The following is a 23,848-nucleotide window of genomic DNA, read 5'->3' on the forward strand; positions in this document are numbered from 1 at the left end:
GATCCGGGCGACAAAATGCATCCCGATCCCGAATGCTCGCAGAGTCCCGAATAAATATTCGTGATCCACCCTGTCGAACGCCTTCTCCTGATCAAGGGACAGGAAGGCACTCGACAGACCAGCCCTCTGGTAATAATGAATAATGTCCCGGACCAGATGGATGTTATCAAAAATGGTGCGGTCCGGGACGGTATAGGACTGGTTAGGGTGGATCATGTGGTCCAGCACGGTGCCAAGCTGAGAAGACATGGCTCTGGCAAAAATTTTATAATCCGTGCTGAGGAGGGAGACCGGGCGCCAGTTTTTAAGAAGGTGGAGACCCCCCTTCTTAGGCAGCAGGGCAATCACGGCCCTGCGCCACGAAAGGGGCAAAACTCGGAGTGGGACTTGACTCCTCATCCAAACTATTAGCTCCCCTTTCACCACATAAACTAAGCTCTTCTTTAGCCAGTTCATACTCTCTGTCTTCTTTCTCTCTTTGAAAGTTTGTCTCTTTCTTTATATTCTCTTGATAACCTCTCTTTCTGAAATTCAATTTCAAGCCTTTACATTTTTCTTTTTCCTCTCTTTCAAGTTCAAGTTTTTAAATTTATTTTTTTCTTTTGAGATAGAGTTCTCCCTTTTCTTTTTCTCTTTCCAATTTGAATAGGTTCATTTCTTTTTCTATTTTAAGCTGTTCCATCTGCAACTGTATTCTAGCCAACTAAAGCTGTGTTCTACCTGGGTCAGGATTTTCTTCTTCCAATCCCAAATGCTGTGTCATTGCCTCAAATATTTTTGCTTTTTTAGCCCTTGCTTTTAAATCTTAACTTCAACTTTTCTGCTAATGCCATAAACACAATGTTTGTTAATTGTCGAAAATCACTCAGGATTAATCTCTCCTCTCCAGAAAAGTCTTAGCAATTGACAAAGCCATCCTCCTCCTCGATAAATACTGTAAAGGTCACTGTGAAATCTTGTTAGCTTTAACTTTAGCAAGTCCTAGCACCCGTACCTGGATTTGAAGTCTGTGGATTTGAAATCCTCCAAAGAGCCCCCAATTTTGTTACGATCTCAGTAGAGACCAGTAAATCCCAGTTATTTACTAAAGGAATGAAGGCATAAGATTCCACGGTTTGAAAACAGAAGAACTTTTCTATACAAGAGTGAAACAAAGCAAATGCCAAATATGATCTTAGCTAACCACTGATATCCTATAATCCAGAATCACCTTAAGTTCAATATGAATTAATTAACAGGCATACTGTGGTCGATTATAATCTATACATTACACATTCAAGGGTAGATATAACTAAGACAGACCTACAAATTGGCTCAGCAGTGCACACAGTATATAGGTCATGAAAATTAGTCACAAATTCTTCAAAACTCTGTCTCCCTTAAGAAGAATTTCAATTCCTCCCCTTCTAGGATGTATCCTGAACCCCAGCTGACAGCAGCACACAATCAACATGGGTTCCATGGGCATGGTATTCAGCAAAAATGGTACACGTCTGCAGAACATCCTCAACTTGTTCTGGATGGTACTGATCCACCATTGTTATCTTCAGGTAACAAAAACAGTTACAGCAACTTAGTCTCAGCTTCTGGATCTGGACTCTGTCTCCTACAGCTTGCCTGTACTGTACCACTAGACTCGTCAATTGGCACCATTGAGCTTGGATGGCTCTGTGTTCCTTCATATATCCTCAGCCAGTTTCAGTCTTCCCAGAAGCCTTGGTTTCCACAATCTCAGTTTCGGTTTTCATTTCCTTAGAAACAAGAAGCGTCAATTTCCCTTTTCAGTTACGATCTGCATCAAAAAAATGTAAACTTTGAAACTCAGATTTCATCACAGTCTGGAGGTAACAAAGGCATGGATTAGGGTTACAGCAACAGATGAATTGAGAAGGAGCAGAGACAGGCATCATTCTGTATGTTTTAACCATCGGGTTCAACTTAGCAGCAGTTCCAGCAAACCTCTGCTGATCATCAGTCCCATCCAGTTGACCAACTTTACATTAACCTCTTCCCCCTCCCCATGAACATAATTTTACAAATCTAGATCAGGCAATTTCCTACCTTTAAATGCTATCCCCCACCCCCACTCCTCACTTGAGCAGTACTTTGATCATTTGGATACAAGAGTTAACAGAACAGTCTTTCCGCTACATCTCGAAACTGAGCTGCATCGTTTCCAACCAAACCAGACCTTCCCCAATACCCACCCATATCTACTCATCACCCCCTAAACATGTTTTTTGGCTGCCTCCTCTCTCTCTCTTGGTCTATCTTCCTATCCCACCCGCTCTCCTCTCCCTAACCCACTTTCCATACCTTGAACCCTTCCATGTCCTCCTTTTCCCATTACCCTCTCTCTACCTTAACACTTCTTTATCTACCCCTTGAGTTCCTTCCTCCCTCCACAGCCTCTTCCGTTCCCTGCCTGTCCACTAACTATCCTTCACCTCAAAGTTGCACGTGGTCTTGAGGTCCCAAGTGTAACAACACAGTAGACTGACTAGTAATATAGTGGTCTCAGAACTCTAAAGAAACTATTCTCATCGTGGTTGATCTTGATTCTTGCCAGCCACATACCCTCGTCTGTACCAGAGGTAGTTCCCGGGAGCCATTTTGAGTTACTTCTCAACGCCGCGTCCATCTTCACCTGATCTAGAGTTCATTTTCATGGCACTGTTTTGGGCTACTCCCACTGCCCCAGGTGGCTTTTGGCACATGATGGATTCCATCCCATTGACTTGTGCATCACTCTCAGACCCTAAATCTCCCATTTACAAAAATATTAAATAATTGTTACACACAAGAGAACTAAAACCCTTGTACCCTTTCCCTTCCTGTCCATAATCAGTGTGTTTTGAAAAGGAAGATGTGTGTGTGTTTTTTAGCCCCTGGAGTGTGTGGTCAATTTTTCAGGGGTTTAAATAAAGAAGATTATTTATTCACGTATTCACCTCAAAAGTCTAAATGCTGCGTTACTTATGCCCATGCATGCAAGAAAGATACAGTTAAGGAGAATAGTATACTTTTACAAGTTGCAAACTAAAAGAATAGTTCGTACTTTATTTGGTTGGCTTATGGCAGAACAACAGTTGCCGCAGGCCCAAAAAGGAAAGGAGTCTTTTACCACTCTTAAATTATAGTTCAGATGGGTTCAAATAGCTGAAGTTGGATATCAGGATTACTGCAGGATTTCCTTGAAGGGATGACTGATCAGCAGGTAATGACGTTAGGCATTTGTGGTTTTTGTAGCAGGAGGTCCAATTTCTTTACAGACGGACTTGGAGTTTTGGAATCAGACTAAAAAGTTATTTTCAGATGTATAGCCTCCAGGTTCTTAAAGGCAAGTATGGTACAGCCTTTTGCTGCAGCTTCTGTCCCTTTCAATGTTTTCTGCAAACTGCCCAGATCTTTCTGAGCATTCACATAAAAGCCAGTTTTAGTCACATGACCAACTGCTATTGTCCAACCAAAATGGCTTAAGCTGAAAGCCATTGCTATACAAAGGAGATAATGATTTAGTTCTTTACAATTACTCAGAATGAATTGATTTCTGCCCAGCTTTCATTGTTCGGATTCCTCCTCGGAAACATGGAGTCTGGACTTGGGTAAATGTCCCAAACAATAGCAAGTATAAATTCTGCAGTTAGTATTCATCTTGGTATGTCCATTCCAGGGGGAGACCCTGGATGATTCAATTAGGAATTTTCTGGAAGCTTCAGACAGTCTGTGTTGAAGTTGTAAATGTCACTTGACCCTTGGCAGCCCTCTTAGCCACTTTGTGAGTGTCCATTTTAAAAAATAAAAGACAGTTCCAGAAGCTTCCACATAAACACATTCCATAGATAAAAGCAAAATACTGCGGATGCTGGAAATCTAAAACAAAAATTGCTGGAAAAACTCAGCAGGTCTGACAGCATCTGTGGAGAGAAAGACAGAGTTAACGTTTCAAGTCCATATGACTCTTCTTCAGAAACTCGAAACATTAACTCTGTCTTTCTCTCCACAGATGCTGTCAGACCTGCTGAGTTTTTCTAGCGATTTTTGTTTTTGTAAACACATTCCATGTTTGAAGTTATGAATATGACATGCTTTCGCCGGTCATGACATTTACCCTTTTCACATTATTTTATTTGCTCAGGTAACAATTATGATGTGTACATATTTCTGTGCGTTTGTGTGGACAAAATATTCTTTATAATCATTATATGTGCTAATTGTTTCTTGGTGTAGGAGGTAGCATTTATACACTATTGCTTGGGGGTTGCTATTCATAGATTTTTGTTATAGATTTTAACTTGGTGCAGGGGTAATAATTTTAAATTTTGTTTTATATATATTTATGTATTCATCTGGGGATAACATATTTGCTGGAGGCTCTGTATCTTTGTGTGGGATGATTTTTGAATATTTTTGTTATCTCTTTAATATTAATATTAGTGTAATGTTTTTGTATTTCTATTATTGGCTCTTTACATTTTGCACACCAGTGCCTGATTTGCTGAGCTGCACCTCATTACCTCTCCATCACTTGATCTCACTGTCCCAAATTGAATATTACTCATATATATCGTATCCAAAGTGAAGTAATTTCCTCAGCCAACTCATTTTTTCCCCACACAAGACTTTTATAGAATTTTCAAGTGTGTATTCACATATGTCTTTCATGACACTCATGTTCCACCTATTATAAAATATCTAGAACAAAAAATCAAATTAATTCAGTACCTCACAATCAGAAATACAGCATTTCAAAGCCAATAGTAAAAGGTTTCGTCTTCCACATAATGCGGCTGATTTTGTTTTATCCCTATCAAACTGGCAGGATGGGGAGGTGAGGCAATAGGAATGACTGTCAAAATCAGTGGGTGCAGCTTCCCATTTTCTTGATCTCCCCTCTTTAGCATTTGATAACTGAACTGCTAACACAAAGCAGGAGCTTACTGATTAGGAGGCAGGAAATTGGGTGCTGTTGCAGGTAATTAAGGTCTTGCAGTAACTTAAAGGGGAAATTAATTTTTGTTGTAGCCAAATGGAAAAGGAACATGTTCAGTGGCCAAAGGAGGGGGGAAGGGGGGTGGGGGGCTCTTCCTCTTGGATGGTTGGTGGTCATCAAGGCAAGTTAATGAATGGACGTGATGAGGGGTGGCACATTTGAATGGAACAAAATTTACACCAGGACCTGCATTGTGCAAGATTTTCCTGTCACAAAATTTTCAATTAGGTTAAGGCTAGCATTTCAGGAATGCCTCTCATGAGGCGGCAGACAGCTGATGTGACAGACGTGTTGATATCACCTAATGATGGGTCAATGATGGACAGCACTGGCAGGTGTAAATTCTGTCTCGGGCACACACAATATCATAAATGTCCCCATGCAAATGTCCCTCATCCTCACTTTACTAGACCCAAATATTACATTCAATATTTGGTTATCATTTACTAGCTTCTTACCAACATCCCATGTTGTTTTTATATTTTTTTATTGACTATACATGATGCTGTCATTTATTACAATTTGTTAATTTCTTTGTTGATTTTCCTTCCAGCATATTGTGCCCCAGTAAAATTAAACTGTGGCTCTTTTCCTCATTTGCTCTATGGTCTTTGCTGCCCCATTTCAAGTTTGTTTATAAATGTGATGTTTTATTGAATTCATTCAAGACATATATTAAATGAATAAGAAATCAACATATAAAGAGGCTTTGCCATTTGATCTCTGATCTTAGTTCACTCTATTGTTTGTTACAAAGTAGCATTGAATCATATGATCTTGCTCTCTAAAGTGGCCTAGTGAACTCGACTCCATTTGTACATGCAGCGTTGCCAGAAACAAATGGGGGAGGGAAACAGAATGAAGTGTGAATTTTGGTTAGACCACACATGTTGTGGTCAGCTGTGAAGAGTTCTGGTCTCCATATTTTAAAAATGATATAGAGGCATTGGAGAAGGTGCAAAAATGATTTATTAGAATGAGAGGTTTATCCTATTAGGAAGGATTGAACAGGCTGGGGCTCTTTCTCCTGGGAAAGAGAAGTATAAAGGGTGACACATTAGAGGTACTCAGGATTATGAAAGGATTTGTTAAATTAGACATAGAGAAGATATTTCTATTTGTGGGCAAGACCAGAACTAGGGGTTCATAAAAATGAGAGTTACTAATAAATCCAAAGGTATTTACCCAGAGAGTAGTAGGAATGTTGAACTCTACTACAGGGAGTAGTTGAGACAAAAAGCATAGATGCATTTAAGGGGAAACTAGATAAACTTATGAGGGAAGAAAGGATTTGCTGCTGGGCTGAGATGTAGTGGGGTGGGAGGAGGTTGGTGTGGAGCATAAATATTGGCAAGGACCAGTTGCACTGCATGGCCTGTTTCTGTGCTGTAAATACGATGTACTCATTCTGTTATAATTAATCATTCTGCAGTTCTCAAGGACACTGTAACCCTAGGCTCAGACTGAACATATTCAGTCACCATGATCTTCATTCAACAAGCTGGTTTCATCCTCTAATTTACATAGCTCACAAACACTGAATCTATACTTGTTTTCCATTCTTCGTCCATCAGCCACCTTTATTAAAAAGCAAAGAAGTAATCATGTAGACCCCTGAGACTTTTAGTAAGCAACAAGATCATTCTCATTGGGTTCCTCGTGCCTATCTCAGTGAAATTCAAATTTATATTGGCCCATTAGTTTGATACAAATGGGTCCCATTAATACGCTTGCATCATAAATGCTCCAGTTGGAGAAGTAAGATGTAATTAACAAATGTGTTGAAATTTTGCTTTTGATCTGTGTAGACAGACCAAATGGCAACTTTGAGTAACGCAGCAGTCATTTCTTTGGGATTCTTAAAAGCAAAGCTAATGACAAATGCATTGTGGCACTGAATGTTTTTCAAACAATATAGAATTTGTACAGTTTCTTTTGTAAAGATTACGTTCTAATTTTAAGTCTTAAATTGGATTAATGCCACATGGATAGCAACACTGGAAATTATCCAACACAGACTGTATCCCCCTCAACATCCATTGTGGCTTAATTTATTGCTGGTTTGAGTGTTATCTTGCACTCTGCCCTTAACCTCAGAATTACTGAAGCAGATAGACTAATCTGACCTGGGTTATGTAAATTGGGCAGAATATTTGGACAGGCAACCAAACATGCTCTTTCTTTCTCATCTGAAATATGAAATTTATAGAACACAAACAAAAACTGTAACAGATATGTTAAAAGTAGATGGTCATTTCCCCCAATTTCTCTCATAAAATACTCCGTTCAAACTTTACCTGAAAAATACTCTTGAAATTGTACTTTTGCATTTTCTCAAATAATTTTAAAAAACAACCAAACAGAAACTGCTCGAAACAGAAATAATCATATTTAATTTGATAAATTTCCTATGCTTTATTTGATTATGTGGTTATTGTTTGTGTCCCTTTAAAATGAAGGCACTTTTGTTAGATTAATTTTATTTTGTTTGATGACACTGGGAGTATCATCCTAATTGGTCAATGAAGAGTAGAACCAGCTAGAACTAAAGAAAAATAATCTCCCAGCCCAGCTGACTGAACAGGGTTAAAGCATCCTGACAAATTAGGTACACTGCACATGGTCAGACTGCACAAAGTAAATTCAGATCACAACATGTGGGGTGAAATTAAAAAGTAAATTAGAAAAACAAAGGGAGGATATGAAAAAATATTAGCAAGCAAAATCAAGGAGCAAAGAGTTGGAAGATAACAAAGAAAAGAATAGAGTCTATTAGAGTCCAAAAGGTAACCCGTGTGTTGAGGCAGAAGATATGGGCATGGTTTCTCATGAATACTTTGCACCTGTCTGCACAAAAGAGGGGGATGATGCACACATTGTAGTTGAGGAGGAGGAGTGTGAAATATTGGGTGGGATAAACATAGTGAAAGAGGAAATATTAGTGAATTTAGCATCTTTGAAAATAGATAAATCGCCAGGCCCAAATGAAATGTATCACAGGTTGTTAATAGAAGCAAGGGCTGATATTGCAGAGGTTCTGACCATCATTTTCCAGCCCTCTGGCTACAGATGTGGTGAAAGAGGAATGCTAATATATCTTTGTTTAAAAAGAGAGAAAGGAATAGACCAAGTAATTACAGGTCAATCAGACTAACCTCGGTGGTGGGCAAAAGTTTGCAGATAATATAAAACTTGGCTGTGTGGTTGAAAGTGAAGAAGAAAGGTATAGACTACAGGAAGATATCAATGGACTAGTTAGGTGGGAAGAAAAATGTCAATTGGAATTCAGCTTGGAGAAGTGTGAGGCAATGCATTTGGGGAGACCAAGAAAGATAAAGGAATACACAATACACTCGGTAGATACTGACAAGTGTAGAAGAGCAGAGGAGCATGTCCACAGATCCCTTAAGGCAGCAGGACAGGTAGATAAGAAGGTTTACGGGATACTTTCCTTTATTAGCTGAGGCAAAAAATATATAAGCAGGAGGGAGGTTATGCTAGAACTGTTTAAACTAATGGTCAAGCCACAGCTAGAGTCCTATGTACAGTTCTGGTCGCCACATTACTGGAAGGATATGATCGCATTTAGAGTGGGTACAGAGGAGATTTACCAGAATGTTGCCAAGACTGGAAAATTTTAACTATGAGAAAAGATTAGACAGACTGGGGATTTCCAGAAGAGGCTGAGGGGAGATTTAATTGCACATAAAAAATCATGAGGCACCTACATAGATTGGATAGGAAGGACCTGTTTCAGATAGCAAAGGGGTCAATAACCAGGGGACATAGGTTTAAAGTGGTAGAGGATTAAAGTGGTGTTGAGGAGATGTATTTTCACTCAGAGGGTTGTAGGGTTCTGGAACTCACTGCCAGAAAGGGTGGTGGAGACAGAAATCCTCATCACGTTTAAAAAGTAGTTATGCACTTGAAGTGCCGTAACTTCCAAGGCTATAGACAAAGAGCTAGAAAATATGATTAGGCTGGATAGCCCTTTTTTGGCTGGAAAAGACACGATGGACCAAAGGGCTTCCATCTGCGCCATAAATTTTTTATGATTTTATGATCATAGCTCTGGTCAAGAATATTAACTTTAACCATAATCTTTTGGAGAAAGGTTCAGGACATCAAATAAAAACTTTGATGAAGGCATCCAAGACAAAAGTTGCAACTTAATTAATAAATGTTATCAGTTGAACTTCGTAATCTTTCAATTAGAGATAAAAAGGCAATGAAAATCTTTCACAAAACATTGAGTGATTCATGAGCAAAGTGTAATTGCACAACCCAGTGACTAGAATGTGCAATTACAAAATGATGAGTTTACATAGGCAGTTTCCATTATGAATTTGGATATACAAATTTATACTTCGTATTTAGCTGGTCCAGTTAAGTTTCTAGTTAATGGTAACTATATATACATCCTGCTAGTTACCACTGACCAGAAATTTAACTGGACCAGCCAGATAAATACTGTGGCTACAAGGGTAGGTGAGAAGCAGGCAATTGCAGCAAGCAACTCACCTCCTGACTCCCCAAAGCCTGTCCACCATCTACAAGGCACAAGTTAAGAGTGTGATGGAATGCTCTCCACTTGCCTGGATAAGTGCAGCTCCAACAACACTCAAGAGGCTCAACACCATCCAGGACAAAGCAGGCTGCTTGATTGGCACCCCATCCGCCACCATAAACATTCATTCCCTCCACCACCAATGCACGGTGGCAGTGTGCAAAAGATGCATTGCAGTGACTGGTCAAGCCTCCTTCGACAGTACCTTCCAAATATGCAAGGGCAGCAGATACCTGGGAATACTACCACCCTGTTCCCCTCAAAGCCACATGCCGTAATGACTTGGAACTATATCACCATTCCTTCAGCGTCGCTGGGTCAAAACTCCCCTTCTTATAGCACTGTGGGTGTACTTAACCACTGCAGTCCATCCAGTGTGTCATGAATATATAATAATTTTCATAATATTATTGTGATTTATTATAAAGGTAGGTTAAAGTGGGGTTTGAATTAGTTTCTCTGTGTGTAGGTGTGTGTGTGGGGTGGGGGGGGGTGTGCTTTAATTGAATTGCAGACAGCTAATTTGGAGCTTTTGAGTTATCAAAAGAGAGGCTAGGTTTGAAATGCTAAATCCATAAACATGGTTGAAGTTTTAGGATGTGAGGTGTGAGGAACATTTGCATTTTTAGATAAACCAGAGTAGTTTGAATTTCAAAGAGATGATGGGATGTTACACCTAGCCATAAGAAGTTAAGCCAAACAGTGTGTTTATTTTTCCCAAAGATTACTGATAATATGAATACAATGAAAGATTTATTTTATGGAAAAAGTAAAGTTGCGAAGACATATTGGGACAATGGAGTTTACATTAAAAAGGGAGAAACATGTATAAAGGAGATGAGGTTATGTATAAGGGAGAAGGTGTTTTAAGATGTAACAAGTGTGAAAAGCCTCCAGCCTGTCTATGTATCAAATTGCTGTCTCCAGGAACCGAAGCTAAGAAAACTCACTGTGAATATCACTGTCCAGGGTATTGTGTGCTTTGCCTGGGTCTGTTGAAATCTATTTTGTTTTACTGTTGCCTTAACGGAGGTGTAACTGGGAGTCAGATTAATTAGGGGAATTAGAAGTTATTATAGTAGTAATTTTTAGACCTTTGTATGTGCTTAAAATCTTTTCCTGTATTAATAAGTGTTTAATTTAGCTTTGTAAAAAACCTCTAAGATTCGGTGGTCTTATTACTACTGAATTCAAGGCATGCATCTCAAAATAAAAATACAAATTGTAAAACAGCTTTGGCAGCTATTTCAAGTTTCCCTCTGGGATTTGAGCAGCTTGGCATTGACCATCCGCTGTGCCAAAATAGCGGTTCTAGAGGGCGGCTCCCCACCACCTTCTCAAGGGCAAGTAGGGATGGGCAACCAATGCTGCCCTGCCAGTGACGCTCACATCCCATGCAAGAATAAAAGAAAATCTGAGGATTACATTTAATGAAGACTATATTTGGTCTTGATTACTTATGTACAATAGCATGCCTACTGATAATACCAATTACATGTGCAATGATTTTTGACTGTCAACATTAATAACAAAGAAATCATGTGACAGCACTTAAAATGGGCATCCAATGTTGACATTTGCCATTCACTAAAGCATTTCTGGTCTCCAGACACATGGTGCAACTGCCTCTGGCCGTTATGTCTCCAACTTTTCCTATTACTCACAGACCTTAGGTCCAACAACTGTAAACAAGATATTTTATATGTTAAAATGAGCTGAGCTTTTTTACAATTTTAACAATCATACATACTCTTTTGCCCGACTGCTGCCTTTGACTAACCAACTTGCTACCCTTTGCTACCTTGGGTAATACTCAACTTGTGCTCTCCCCATTTGGACCAAAATAATTGTGCCTTGAAGTTTCTCATTTGCAATCCTTACCTTAAAATATTGGCCCGGATTTTTCTTTCTCAATAGCAGCAAATGCTGAGAAGTTCGCTGCTACTGAGGGATGCAATGGTGGTGCAACCTTTGGTCACCTGACTTAAGTTCATAACCAGAAGTTGCAGTGCGCCTCAATGGGTCAAGAAGAGCCCACGCGGATGGTCCCAAGTATTAATTCTTAAAGTGACAAGGAACATTAATTTGAGAATTTTGACTCTTTGCACAAAACTTGCATGGATTTTTACTTGCAAAAATATAGAGCTCATAATCACAGACATAAGTCAGTAAAGTGCCTAAAAATTAGTGAAAAGTAAATCTGTCAGAGAGGGTAGATGAACATATCAGCAATAAAAATGTTCTTCATGATTCCCCTGGCTCCTCTTCCCAGGCTTTTCTCTCTTCTCAATGGCCCAGGCTCCTCAGTCTCACCAAGAGGAACTTGGGGAGTGAGGGGTGGGGAAGGGAGCCAGAGGAGTTGAGGGGTGGGTGAGAGGAGCTGGGGATGCAAGGGAAGTGGAGCTGGGTAGCATTAATCCCCAAGAGACAGACACTGGGGTACTTATAAAAACTGTTATAAACCTGTTAAAAGTTTTAAAAAGTGTAATAACTATTTTAAAATGTTTAAGATCATTATAAAATTCTCACCTGTCATTAAGGTGATGCCACTACAGCAATGGCTTCAACAGCAATACACCAGGCTAGAAGACCTCACTCTTTGTCCCAATGCTAGGTCCTGCTGCAGCCTACAAACTAGGTATTTTTTGTGCAATCAGCGCGAACTTTGCTGCTTTGCAGCTGACAGGAAAATCGAGGCCAGAGTACTTTCTGACTTATTGTGAGCAATGCCATGGGAAATGGCTCATAATATATTATGTCTTGCATTTGAAGTGCAGTTCCTGTCCACGTTAACATTACTTCTTATGTTATGATTGTGGAGTCACACTTTTCACTTTTAACGAGAAGCTCCATCAATATTTTATAATACTTTAGTCACAATCTCCCAAAACTCTCTTGGTTTAGGAATTGTCCCTGTTGGATTGGAAAATTGCCAATGTCATGTCATTATTTAAGAAGTGTGGGAGAAAGAAACTAGGAAATGATGTACCTATTACTCTAAAGTATGTTTTGGACAAGTTACTCGAATCTGTTATTAGAGACTGAATGATCAAGCACTTGGATGAATATGAACTGAACAGAGATTTGTAACAGGCAGGCCATGTCTAATTAACCATTGAATTTTTTTCAAAGATTACTAATATGAACTTCCAGAAGTCTTTTGAGAAGGTTCCACACAAGCAAAAATAAAATGCACGGAGTTGCAGGTAATCTATTGGCATGATTAGAGAATTGATTAGGAGAAAGAAGACGGAGAGTGGGGATAATGGGTATATGCTCCAATTGGCAGGATGTGACCAGTAGTATACCCCAGGGATTAGTACTGGGGTCTCATCTATTTACTACATCAATGACTTAGATGAAGGAATAGAGAGCCAAATAACCAACTGTGCTGACCAATGTTCCCTCTAATTTTCTTTTTGCAATGCAAATTTTTTTTAACTGCAACACCCCTGTAAATTTTTGCCTGGTTATGGCCTGTGCACACACTAACTTAAATGAGTCGACTTGTGCGCGGGGACTTTCAGGTTTCTGCGTGGCTTACAGGGAACATTGGTGCTGAAAATATGGTGACTCAGTAAATAGTCTAGATGGAAGTAGAAAGTGTTAAAGGGACATTGATAAATCAAATGGGCAAAACTAGCAGATGGAGTTCAACTGGAGAACTGAGGTTATCCACCACATATTGAACAATATCACTATATTTATCCGTTGAATTGTCTGTTGTGCCTTTGAATATTTTAATTAAAGGTTTCACTTTAAAGTTTCAGCCTACCTAAAGCTGAGGCATTAATTAAATATTTTTCTCCCCAGTATATAGGTAGTTATAGAATCATTGAATATTACAGTTCATTGCAACAGTGGCTGCTCTTTGAAAGACCTGTGCACTTAGTCTCATTTGCCTGACCGGTCCTCATATTCTTTGTACATTTTTCATCATGTTCCTTTTAAAAGATAATTTGGCTTTTGGTTTCACAAATGTTGCTGGTAAAATATACTGTATCCTAACAACTGTCTGTGTAAAGAAAAGACACTCTCCTAACCTCTTGCTTTGTTCCTAACTGATGGCCTCTAGTTACCAACTCAACAATTAGTGGAACTGTTTCCCTTATTAAAGCCTCTCAACCACATCTGTGAATTCTGAGTATTGCAATTTTACCATTTCCTAGTGAACATCAGCAGATTTCTCTGTGTCTGCATTTTGTTTCCCCTCAGCTTATGAACATTATAACATATAGACATGTAAAAGATGTGCAAACATATATTTCAGCGTACATGAACTTGCTCAATTCCTATCGAAAATGCTTTAAAATTTATCCAGGGGCCCAAGCTCCGTCAGACTCCCGAGGCTTTATTTATCCCATTTGTTTTGTAGCTGCCATCTCCTTTTCCCAGGCTATATGGAAGTGTTAGAAGCGTAGAAGTTTCCTTATGTCTGCTCTGGTGAATTCATGTCCAATTAAATACTTTGGTGATCACCCTGACCACTTTGTAAAATTTTACCACTTCCAGCTTTAGGTCTAGTGCAGGTCTGAGGCGCCAAGAATTATTCGGTAGTGTGGATGAAGCCTATGGGGGAATGGAGGCTGGAGGCAAATCAGTGCAGTGATTCTCAACTTGCTTCTACACCCCAGACAATCTCCCAGCGCCGTCAGACCCTTCAAACCATCACCCTTCCCTGTCCTATGCTTCACACCCCAAACCTGCCAAGTGCTGCCATATCAAAGGAGTTCTGTGTACAGTCTGTTACCAGATCCAATCTCCCCAAGCACAAAATTCTTGAACATCATTCATGCCTGTTTTCTGCACTGGAAGAAGGGAGGTCTGCAGGATCCAGTAACACTTTATCAACACTGAAAACTGGTTTTAGACTGGAGGCATCATTACTGGTTATGAATGGACCAGAGTGGTGCCTTAGGCCAGAAACAGGTTAGGCATATTTTCCTCAGATAAACGTCATCATTCCACATTCATTGTGCAAAAACCCCAAAAGCCTCCTTGCTCAGTGTTTCCAAAAACCTGGATCCTCCAATTTGCTACCAAACCCTGAGACCAGCCCTTCTCCCCATCCCATTTTCCAATGTTGGCAGAGTCTGGGCTCCCCCAGTGCTTTGCTGTCAACTGAAGAAACTAAACAGGTGGCAGCCTACAGCTTCTGTTATAGACACTGAATTTGTTTGACTTGCCTCACACATAATGGTCAAAAAGAAATTAGTGTTTATTTAATGCCTTGAAATGTACCAAAGCATTTCATAGACAATGAAGTTTGCTAACTGTTGTTAAGCAGGCAAACAGGGAAAATAAATTTGAACAAAGCAAGTTCCAACAAACAAGAATAAGTTAATTCAGTTTGGTAATGTTGATTTAGGAATAAACGTTGATAAGAAAATCAGGCAAACAGCCTGCACTGAGATCATTATTATCTCTTAAACATGTTAATAGGCTTTGGTTTAACATTTTATGTAAATTATAGCACCTCTGATAATATAGCCTCCCTTGGTACTATATTGAAGTGTCAGCCTAGATTATGCGCAGAAATCCTGAAGTGGAGATTGAATCCACTACATTGTGCCTCAGAAATGAGGGTACTGCCAACTGAGGTAAGTTAAGACAAAACACACATTTAACTAAGTGCATATGTGCAGTAAAACAACAACTTGTATTTATATAGTGCCTTTAACATAATAAAATGTTCCAAGGTGCTTCACAGGAACATTGTAAAACAAAGCATGACACTGAGCTACATAAGGAGATATTAGATCAGTTAATCAAAAGCTTGGTCAAAAGGTAGGTTTTAAGGGGTGTCTTAAAAAGGAGGAAAGCAAAGTAGAGAGGTGTAGGGAGGATATTCCGGAGCTTAAGGCCTGGGCAACTGAAAGCATGACCACCAATGTTGGAGGGATTAAAATTGTGTTGCACAAGGCCAGAATTAAAGGAGCATAGATATCTCAAGAGTATTGTGGGACTGGAGGAGATTACAGAGCTAGGGTGAGGTAAGGCCATAGAAAGATTTGAAAACAACACAAATATTTTGACAGCAAGAAAGTAGTAAAATATTTTGGTGGTAGAGTTTACTTTAAAAAGATAAGTTACCTTAGTTTGTTTATTAGAATTACATTTTAACATTTAAAAAAATTTCTGTATTGATGATTTTGAAGCTGAGGTCATAATTTTGCTTTTTATTCACAAAATCATAAAATTTTACAAAGCCATTTGACACATTGTGTCTGTGCTGACTTTCTGAAAAATCTATCCGCATGTCCCATTTACTTGCCCTTTCCCCATACCTCTTTAATTTCTCTCTCCATCCTTTGGCTTAGTGGGTTAGGTGTAGCCATTGAACTCTGCTCCACATAGTACCATCAGGTGGAGCCTGGAGTTCAGGCTCTGAATTCTCATTTGATATCCAACGGGATACTTGTATTTAGTGGGGGTGGGTGCCAAATGCCCCCTCCACCCCCATCATTTGAGTTGTTGAAGCCTATAAAACCCTACAGGCATACAGAAATAGCTACCTTATTGGCTTGTATAAAGATGATCGTGACCATGAAAGGGAGTGTTCACAGTGTGGCATGTCAGACTGTTAATCAGCCTGTGAATCCTTCAACTTCCTTAGTATTCTCCAGGGAAAGAGGATAAGATACAAAAAACAAAACAATTCTCTTTGTTCTTAAATGTGTGCCCTCTCATTACTGACACATCAGGAAATGGAAATAGTTTTTCCCCATTTAACTTATCAAAACCCCTCACAGCTCCAACAGACCTCCCGTTACCTTTCTCTGTTCCTACATTCAATACTTTTTTCTCATAATGAAAGCTTCGTAATCTGACTATCATCTTAATGAATTCTCTTCTGTGTCCTCTTCATGACCTTAAATATTCTAATTGCAGCCATCCAATGATTTCTATAGGTTTACTTTTTGCTATTGATATTGATATCATTTGCTTTTGGGTTCTATACCCCTATTTACAAAACCTTTTGAAAACAGCTTTACAAACTTGTCCTTCCACTCTAAGATTTGTGTTTATGACCTCCCAAGTCTCTCTATTCTTTTTAAAGTTTTATCATGTACAGTATTTGTCCTCTCCTATACTGTCTCCCAAACTATATCACCTCACATTTCTTCAGACAAATCTACAAATCTTTCTATGTCATCCTGAAGTCACTTATATATTTGTTGGTTAACCAAGCTTCCTATTTTTGTGCTATCTTTGGATTTTGATTTTAAGAAGGGTAATGGTCACAACATAGATCTTTGAGAGACAGTAATGTTTCGATTCTTCCAGTTTTGAAGAACACCCGTTATCATCGTTTTCTGTTCCTTTAACTAACTCAATTTCCATATTGCCACCATTCATTTAATATCAAGTTCCCTAATTTCAAATCAGCAGCATTTTGATGGATAGAGTACAGGATCAAATTCATCTGTGGTACCCTCCACGGTCAAATTGCCTACAAAGATTAATTCTCAGCCCAGATATGAAACATGGGACTTGGCTAAGATACCAAATGCTGATGGGATTTGTAGACTCCTACCCTAGCATGGACCAGGGAAGAGGAGAGAATTGGAGATGGATAGGAGAGATAGTGAATTAAAAAAAACTAAAGGACACTAACCCTCTTTTTGTTTGTAAGAAACTTATGTTTGTATTTATAATTGTCACTTGCAGATTTACTTTATGCCAGCTAAACTGATCAGAATCAAATAAAAATTAACGTTCAGGATCATTGTGGAAACTGGACACTGAGCTTTAAGTCCCTTGGTGATTGGATTACTAACTAACAAGATAAGTTTGCAGTCCAATATTGCTGGTCAGCTAGCATTTAACTCAAGACTTGGAACAATTACTGCAAGATATCCTACAAAGGATAATTTAAATAAGAGACCTTTCTCGTAAATCATTCCAGTGGGACACAAGACTTCCCAGTCTTACTGATATTGCAGATTTAATTATTTCACCTTTTAACTGATTAATACCCAAGGAAAAACCATTGACTGGTGCCAGGAAACTAAATCCATTTTAAAAAGAAATTTACTCTATAGATATGGAGCATTTTGACAGGAAAGTGATGTTTAATGCTTAAAGGCCTTAGTTTTGGATTTAAGTAACTTTAAATATAAAGGGGATATATATGGTTTGTAGGACACTTTTGCTTTTTTTTAAGTAATGAGGGAAAGAAATCAGATGAACAATGTGAGCCTAAATTAAGTGTGTGCCTTTGACTCATTAGTAGCACTGTTCCCTGTGAGTCAGAATGTCACGTGTTTAAATCCCACTCCGGAGACTTCAGCACATAATCCAGGCCGACATATCAGTGCAGTACTGAGGGTGTGCTGCATTTCTAGAAGTGCCATCTGTTGAATGGGTCATTAAACTGAGGCTCTATCCCCTCTCTTAGGTGCACATGGAAGATCCCACGGCACATCTTGAAGAGCTGAGGAATTCTCCCCAGTGGCCTGGCTAACATTTATTCCTCAACCAACATCACTAAAAGCAGATTATCTGTATGCTGTACATGGAAACTTGCTGTGCACAAACTGGCTGCTGTATTTCATTTGCTGTAAAGTGTTTTGGGATATCCTGAGCTTGTGAAAGGCACAATGTTCGCGTATGTTTTTTCTTTGTCTAATTAACCAACTTCACAATCATTAATTGGAAGAAAAAATACTGAATTAAGATGTACTGAAAATACTGAAGTTACCTTAACTTCCAAAAAAAATCTTTACTTCTGCAAATTACCTTTCATGTTGTGTACAGCTAGTAAGTATCAGAAACAATGAATATGGCACACATAGCCAGAATGTAATTTTCTTTGGTTTTACTGGTGCTTGTAAAACAATTTACAGACAATACAAAATATATATGAAAACTCAGTACCCCAGCCTAGCATTATTGATATGGATGGCTCAACAATTCCAACAAAAACAAATGATAAAATAACTTAAACATCTAAAGATCACTCCATTATTTGAATTGTCAGTTAACTTGGAATCATGTGAAAAATGTTTTTACATGAATTACTTCATCAAAAGTTCGAGTTCAAGCAAAAAATATACTGCTTTATTTAAACTCAGCATGTGACCACTCTCAGGTGCCTAGAAGTGCTAGCCTTCCCCACTCAAGTGCATGTTGCTGTTGTGGAAATAGGGAATAGTTTGAGAACATGGCTAGCCATAAATTCAATATGTTTCCCATTGAGGAAAAGTACAAGTTAATTAAATAAATGAAAGAACCCCTTGAAGAAATTAATGAATTTGTGGCACATAAATTCACATCCATCCCGCCCAACATTCAAAAATTACTTGAATGAAAGAATACAGAGTTGGATATTCAAATTTGCAGATGACGCTAAATTAGGAGGCACAGTAAATTGTGCAGATTGGATTAGGAAGCAACAAAAGGACATAGATTAATTAAATAGGAAAAACTATAGTGGAGGTATCAATGTGGGGAAGGAGGAGGTAATTCACTTTGCATCCAAGAAAAACAAGTTGAAAAATTTTAATATTGATGAAACATTATGAACTGCAGAGGAGCAAAGAGATACACACCTGAAAAAGGTCATAGAGAATGTTGGTTCTCATCTCAAGGAGGCTAGAGTACAAAGGGATGGAAGTTATGCTTCACTCATACGGAGCCTTACTCAGACTCCATCTGGAGTACCACATTCAGCTTTGGGCATTGCAGGTCAGCAAGCACATTTTGGCCTAAGGAGGGATATACTGCAGGTTCACCAGAATGATACTAGACGTTGGGGGTGAGGAACAGGCTGGTAGAGAAAGGAAAGGTGGGGGAGCAAATGACGGAGTTATGGAGAGGAGGGAGAATGTAGGAGGAAAAGGGTATGTAAGAATGTGGGAGAGACTGAAGGAGGAAGGGCGACAATGAAGCACCTACCACTCTAAAGTGAGCTTAAAGCACTGGCTGGTTCTCTCATAGCTATCATCATCTAATCTCCCACCAACCAATGCAACTTCTGACTAACCAAATATATGAAATGTCAAATAACATGAGACAAAAAACAGAAATGACAGACAGGACAGAGAAAGGAACAGAACATTCAATGGCATTACCATAATTGAATCCTCCTCTATCAGCATCCAGGGGGTTACCACTGAAAATCAACTGGACCAGCCATATAAACACTGTGGCTACCAGAACAAGGTAGAGGCTGGGAATTCTGGGGCGAGTACCTCACCTCCTGACTCCCCAAAGCCTGTCCACCATCTACAAAGCACAAGTCAGGAGTGTGATGGAATACTCTCCACTTGCCTTTTATTATCAATTCACGAGATGTGGGCTTCACTGGCTGGGCCAGCATTTATTGCCCATCCCTAGTTGCCCTTAAGTGGTGAGCTGCCTTCTTGAACCGCTGTAGTCCATGTGGTGTAGGTACACCCACAGTGCTGCTAGGAAGGGAGACAATACAGACAATGAATGAACCGCGATACATTTCCAAGTCAGGATGGTGAGCAACTTGGAGGGGAACTTCCAGGTGGTGGTGTTCCCATCTATCTGCTGCCCTTGTCCTTCTATATGGTAGTGGTCATGGGCTTGGAAGGTGCTATCGAAGGAGCCTTGGTGAATTCCTGCATTGCATTTTGTAGATGGTACACACTGCTGCTACTGTGCGTCGGTGGCGGAGGAAGTGAATGTTTATGGATGTGATGTCAATCAAGCGGGCTACTTTGTCCTGGACAATGCCAAACTTCTTGAGTGTTGTGGGAGCTGCACTCATCCAGGCAAGTGGGGAGTATTCCATCACACTCCTGACTTGAGCCTTGTAGATAGTGGACAGGCTTTGGGGAGTCAGGAGGTTAATTATTCGTCACAGTATTCCTAGCCTCTAACCTGCTCTTGTAACCACAGTATTTATATGGCTAGTCCAGTCCAGTTTCTGGTCAATGGTAACCCGCAGGATGTTGATAGTGGGGGATTCAGTGATGGTAATGCCATTGAACATCAAAGGATGATGGTTGGATTCTCTCTTGTTTAAGATGGTCATTGCCTGACACTTGTGCAAATGATACTTGCCACTTGTCAACCCATGCCTGGATATTGTTCAGGTTTTGCTGCATTTGGACATGGACTGCTTCAGTATCTGAGAAGTTGCGAATGGTGAACACTGTGCAATCATCAGCGAACATCCCCACTTCTTCTTATGATGGAAGGAAGGCCATTGCTGAAGCAGCTGAAGATGGTTGGGCCGAGGACACTAACCTGAAGAACTCCTGCAGTGATGTCCTGGAGCTGAGATGACTGCCCTCCAACAACCACAACTGTCTTCCTTTGTGCTAGGTATGACTCCAACCAGCAGAGAGCTTTCACCCTGATTCCCATTGACTCCAGTTTTGCTACGGCTCCTTGGTGCCACACTTGGTCAAATCCTGCCTTGATGTCAACAGCAGTAACTCTCACCTCACCTTGGGAATTCAGCTCTTTTGTCCATGTTTGAGCCAAGGCTGTAATGAGGTCAGGAGCTGAGTGGCCCTGGCGGAACCCAAACTGGGCGTCAGTGAGCAGGTCATTGCTAAGCAAGTGCCACTCGATAGCACTGTTGATGGTCCCTTCCATCACTTTACTGATGATCGAGAGTAGATTGATGGAGCGGTAATTGGCTGGGTTGGATTTGTCCTGCTTTTTGTGTACAGGACATACCTAGGCCTGGATGAGTGCAGATCCAACAACACTCAAGAAGCTGGACATCATTAGGGACAAAGCAGCCTGGTTGATTGGCACCCCAATCACCACCTTCAACACTCATTCCCTCAAATGCACTATGGTAGCAGTCTGTACCATCTACAAGATGCACTGTAACAACTCACCAAGGATCCTTCGACAGCACCTTCCAAACCCATGACCTCTACCACCTTGAAGGACAAGAGCAGCAGATGCTTTGGAATGCCACCACCTGCAAGTTCCCCTCCAAGCCACACAGCATCCTGAACTGGAACTATATCGACATTCCTTCCCTGTCGCTAGGTCAAAATCCTGGAACTACCTTCCTAACAGCACTGTGTACCTATACTCTATGGACTGCAGCGGTTCAAGAAGGAGGCTCAACACCACCTTCTCAAGGGCAATTGTGGATGGGCAATAAATGCCCTTTTATAGCAGTTTTACATCCTATATTGCACAGTATTATTCTGCTAATGTGGAACTATGCCCCTTCAGGACCCAAAGTATTATTGATCTGAACTTCTAAACAATCAGAATGTAATTGTCTACATAACAACCGTTACTGTACTTTAAGAAATAATTCATTGACTATGTAGCACTTTAAGATATCCTGAGAATGCAGTAAGGCATGATACAAATTCCCTACATTCTTCATCAGTTTCAGGTCACTGCCTCAAAAGTACCCACCACTTTAAGATTGTTATGCAACAATAATGAAGTTAACATCTGCATAAGTTGATGAACTTTAATATTCCAGATATATATATATGATTTAAATTATCATTTTAAACATTCCTCATAGTCATTAATTTTTACAGGCCCATTTATGTCATTTGAACATGGGTTTTAAATGTGGTCTTGATCAATTTAGACTTTGTACATGCTGAAGTGTTTAATATCTGTTCCCAATAGGCAGATTTCAGCACCAAAGAATACCAATAAATGTGAAATTTTAGACTAGTGAACATATAGCCAAGACTCAATTTTCTGCCCAGAAGTGTGAAGTGATTCATTTGAGCAGGAAGAACATGGAGAAACAATATAAAATAAAGGATACAATTCTAATGGGGGTGCAGGGGCAGAGTGACCTGAGTGTATACATGCATAAGTCATTGAAGGTGGCAGGACAGATTGAGTGGGTGGTTAAGAAAGTATCCTAGGCTTTATTGATAAGGGCATAGAGTACAAATAGGTTATGTAACTTATGTAAAATACTGGTTCGGCCTCAATTGGATTATTGCGTCCAGTTCTGAGTGCCGACCTTAGGAAAGATGTGAAGGCATTTGAGAGAGTGCGGAAAAGATTCACAAGAATGTTTCTGGAATACACTACCTGAGAGTGTGTTGGAGGCTGTTCAATTGGTGTTCATGAAGGAATTGGATTATTATCGGAAAAAGATGAAAGTACAGGATTATGTGGAGAAGCTAAGGAAATGGCACTAGGTAAATTGCTCATTCGGAGAACCAGCACAGACACAATGGATGGAATAGTCTCCTTCTGTGCTGTAACAATTCTATGATACAGTGAAATTCTAACTTATGCTACTGATGAAAACTTACCAAAAAATATATTTACACCTGGAACATCCTCCTGATGGATCAATTAACATAACTGCAGTGGTGAAACATAAACGAAATATTAATATTTGAAGAAACCAGACTTAAAAAAAGACTTAAGAGACCTTACACATTTTTGGTATCCTAGAGAACAATTTTGGGTTAGAAATGTTATTTTGTTTGTAAGGCTAGGTAATTTTCCATTCAATTCTTATATACATCTTTACCACAATGCCATTTTAGGGGGAAGGGGGTGGCTTTTTCCCTTCCATTTGGTTTTGATACTACTTACTTTATGTGCATGCAATGGCGTTCATTTACGCAACCAGAGACTCAATAAAGAAGGCTGCAATATTGACTTTGCTGTATAAATGTGTTGAAAGTCGATGAAGTTCAAAGGTAACAGCAAAATGGGCGTTTAAGAGAGGAGCTCCAGAGTTTCACCACGCACCCATGGAATGAAAAGTACCATAACTGAACAAGAGCAATCACACTGTCGATCCAAGGTTAGGAGGAGGATGGGGGCTGAAATCACACTTATTTACATATGTCATGAATAATTCCATAAACCTTTAAAAGGAACCAGAATGTTTTAACATTTCAACAAAAGGATCTGCGGCACGTTACTTGCAAGGTAATCATAACGTCATTTAACGGATTTCACGTAGATGGTAAAAGCATATTCCTAGTGTTTCTCTCCACGCCCTCCCTCTATATTACTATGCCCTCCATCGAGAGGTTCAGCAACTACCACAAAATGCAGAAAATTATGCGAACAGTAGTCACGTTAACTGGCTGTTTTATTAGGAGAATCAATCTTCTTGGCTATTTTCAAAGACATATCTTTACTTGTATAACACCCTACGTTGTTTCCAAAACTGAGCTGTTGCACCTTGTAGTTAGGTTGCTTCAGCACTCGGTACTCTTTAAAAAAATCAGGCTGCAGGGTGCTTAAGAGCAAGATTCATTAGTTAAAAAGTAAACGCCTATTTTTTCCTCCTCTAACCAGGAATGTTGAGACTCGAATTGATACTTAGGGAATGTATGCTT

At 39.6% G+C, this 23,848-nt stretch overlaps 1 long non-coding RNA gene across 1 annotated transcript; it reads right to left on the reverse strand.

Annotated features, from left to right (window-relative positions):
* Positions 1–23,224, reverse strand: LOC144696707 (uncharacterized). The gene is made up of 4 exons (XR_013580230.1): positions 23,091–23,224; positions 22,802–22,853; positions 19,115–19,157; positions 1–1,792 (listed from the first exon to the last, which is right to left on the reverse strand). It is a non-coding gene; the product is annotated as an uncharacterized LOC144696707 (long non-coding RNA).
* Between the last annotated feature and the right edge of the window lie 624 nt (positions 23,225–23,848).

This window comes from Cetorhinus maximus, chromosome 22 (genome assembly GCF_964194155.1).
Source record: "Cetorhinus maximus chromosome 22, sCetMax3.hap1.1, whole genome shotgun sequence".
In the NCBI taxonomy this organism is placed as follows: Eukaryota; Metazoa; Chordata; class Chondrichthyes; order Lamniformes; family Cetorhinidae; genus Cetorhinus; species Cetorhinus maximus.